We start from the raw sequence: 3,232 nt of genomic DNA on the forward strand, positions 1-3,232 counted from the left end.
TGATACTGTGGTCCTTAAAGCCCTCATTCCTGCAACTGTTATGCATATGCTTACTTAAGCATGTGCATAGTCCCATTGACTACATGTGTGTTTGCAGGAGCAGGGCCTACCAGGCAGTGGGGGGTGAAGTGGGGACGAGGGGGTTGTGGGTTTTCATTTTTGTTTCCTTTCCCAGACAATTTGTGAAACAAATCTTGTTCAATTTACCCGTCGTCACCATTAGACTGGAGTTTAAAATACGTTAACTGCATAAATGTCTGATTTTTAATACACTAAACTTCCAAATAAACATTACAGCATGCATGCATCCTGACTATGTTCTCCACCCATCCTACTCATATCTCTGAACTCAACTGAAATAAGTTTAAATCTCTATGAACTGAGGGGTGAAAACATTTTCTACTATCCTGTGCAGCTGGCCTGTGAGGGAGTCGTGCACCCAGCCTACATGTGACAGGCTCCAGTAAGAATAAGCCAACCCAGTTCCAGTTGTGATAGTTAATTGCCTAAGTAGTTGGATGGCAGTTATAGGTAAGGAATCTGGACCTAATAAAGGCTTATGAGGGGAGAGAATCTTCAGGGGAGCTGGTTAGGAAGCTACTCCCAGAGTTCCAGTAGTGTCTACCTGGACAGCAGAGCCTCATGGAGAGAGCATGTAAAACCCTTTTCCAATTTTAGTCTGAACTTACACAACATTTTCCCCTACTTTTTTTGTAAGTTTATTTGCTATGGAAGAATGGAGAAAACAGAAGAATGGGAGGCAATTTTATACTTTTAAAAGTTGTGTTTCAGGACAGCTCATTGTTGGCTGATTAACTTACTCTGAAGTTACGCTCTAGTCAGTCACTTATTTGAGTTTGTCATGCACACTGCAGTTCTATTGATGATGAATGCTGAATAAGCTGTCGTGGATTTTTATCACACTTCAAAATACATATATCTATATTTCATGCCTGTAGTATGGCTGCACAAATTACAGCCCCCTGATGATATCCTGGCATGAGACATACATGTAACAAATACCCCATTGGCAGATAGTAACAAAAGACCATAATGTTATCTGAGGGATATAATTCATGACCTGATGATATAGTAGTCAAATATGACTATTTAGAGTATATGAAATCAGGACAGCTGTTGCCAAGCATTTCAACCAATAGAATGAGTGCAGTATGCAAATAAACTGAAGTTAACTAGATGTGACTGACTGAGTACTGCTGTCCACGTACATATGGATCTAATATAACTGTCCTAAAATAACTTTTTTTTAAACGTGCGTCTTCCTCTCCAATATCTGTGTCTGTCTGTGTGTTTAACAAAGGCGATGTGTACAAAACAAATATGCAGATTCTCACCCAAAGCTTTGGCACTGACTCTCGCTGGTGCCTTTCCACTTCCATTGTCTGAATTCTCTTGGCCAAAGAAATATAAATTAAATATAAGAACACAATTCAGGAGGTTTGTTTCAAACATTTATTTTCAGTGTCGTATAGGTACAGCCCTTTGTTATTAGTATTTACTGATTTCCTTCACTCTTCCCCCACCCCCAACCACAAAAAATTCCTGGGTTTTTGAAAAAGTCAGTATTTGGGTTTTACTGACTTCGGACTCCCTCCCCCTTCTTCCATAAATGTTTTTTGTTTTTTTAAAAAGTCAACAGGATTTTTTTTGCATGGGAAGCTCCTGGGACAGAACTGAAGGGCTGGGGTCAGCATAGGGCTGTGTGCAGTGGAGGGGGGGAGGGGGAGGGAGAGAGTTTAGGGGGTTTCAGTACTCCTGGGATAAAGCCTTCTGCTCCCCTCAGCGCAACCCCATTCTCTTCCTCTGAGTAGTGGGGCAGTGAGACTAGCAGCAGCTGGGTCTCAGCAGCTGAGACCGACCAATTGCTGCAGCAACAGGCCTGTGGGGAGCAGAAAGGTGCACTCCACGAGTACTGCTCCCCATTCCCTTGCGGCTGCATTTCTGCACTTCACAGAGCCCTCTTCTGACCCTGGTTCCTCAGTGCAGCTGCATTCACTTCCTCTGTGCAGGCGGGGAGCGAGAAGGACAGGGAAATGGGTTCCAGCAGCTGAGACCGTCCAATCTCTGTATAGAGTGGTAGGCTTCCTCAACTGCCACGTGGTGAGTCCTGGGCACTCCTGCTCCTTGCCCTTTGTTTTCTGCCTTTACCAAGTTTTCTCTCCATTTTTAAACAAATCACAATAAATTCCTTGGAAATTAAAAAAAAAAAAAAAAAAAAAAAAAAAGAAGTAAAGGCTTGTATGTATAGGGAGCCCCCCTACACCGCGGGGCTCCCTCTAATCCAACCCTAGCGTGGTGCAATGGAACTATGCTGTGAGAGAAGCTATAGATATGGAAAGGAGAGTGGATTTCCCCCCACCAGATGAATGTACTTAACAGTGGGAAGTGGTTTTGTTCTGTTTTGTTTTTGTTTTGTTGATGTTGCTGGACAAAACCTATATGCTGCTCCAGAAAGTTCAGGCTAAATTTTCTTCTCCATTCAATCTCCTTTGTGCCACTCCTGGGGAAGATGAATTCTCAGCTGGCACAAAAGCTGATGTACCAACATCTTGCACTACCTCCTCTACTTACATCCAATGTTGGGAGTATTCAATGGGTGGGGAGGTTCAGAGTGCAATGCATTCCAGTTATCCCCAGCTGGCATACTATGCTGTAGGGACCATTGCCAGTTGGTGTAAGTTAGAGCAGCCCATTAGCAAGGCACAGCACAGTTGTACCATGAAAATCAGGATCCACAACTCTGACTTGGTTCCTGCCAATTCAGTATTTTGGCTTCTCCTGGGGCCTACAACCCAATAATACTCTTTAATAAATAACCTAGTATTTGTGTTCTTGGTCCACATTTGATAGGTTAGAGTGTTCGTTTAAATCAAAGTGCTTATTATTTTGCTTAAATTTTCAAAAAAATAATTGGGTCTATGTACTGGAAGATGCAAGAAGACGTATAAAAATTAAGCTGCATTTATGCGGCTCATGCACCGCATCAGAAGATCTTTTTGTGTAGTGAGATCTTGGAGAGCTGGAGACATTTTTCAGAATTTGCCTTCAATGACTGATTTTCTTTTGGAGATTTTTTCACAGAAGGACCATTAGATCATCTAGTCTGACCTTCTGTATAACACAGACCAGTAACTTTCATCCAGATACCCCTCTAAAGCCCAAAGACTTTAATTAGACAAGACCATTTTAGGTGCAAATATGTAATGCCCTA

The sequence above is a fragment of the Trachemys scripta genome, chromosome 3, assembly GCF_013100865.1.
Source record: "Trachemys scripta elegans isolate TJP31775 chromosome 3, CAS_Tse_1.0, whole genome shotgun sequence".
Lineage (NCBI taxonomy): Eukaryota > Metazoa > Chordata > Testudines > Emydidae > Trachemys > Trachemys scripta.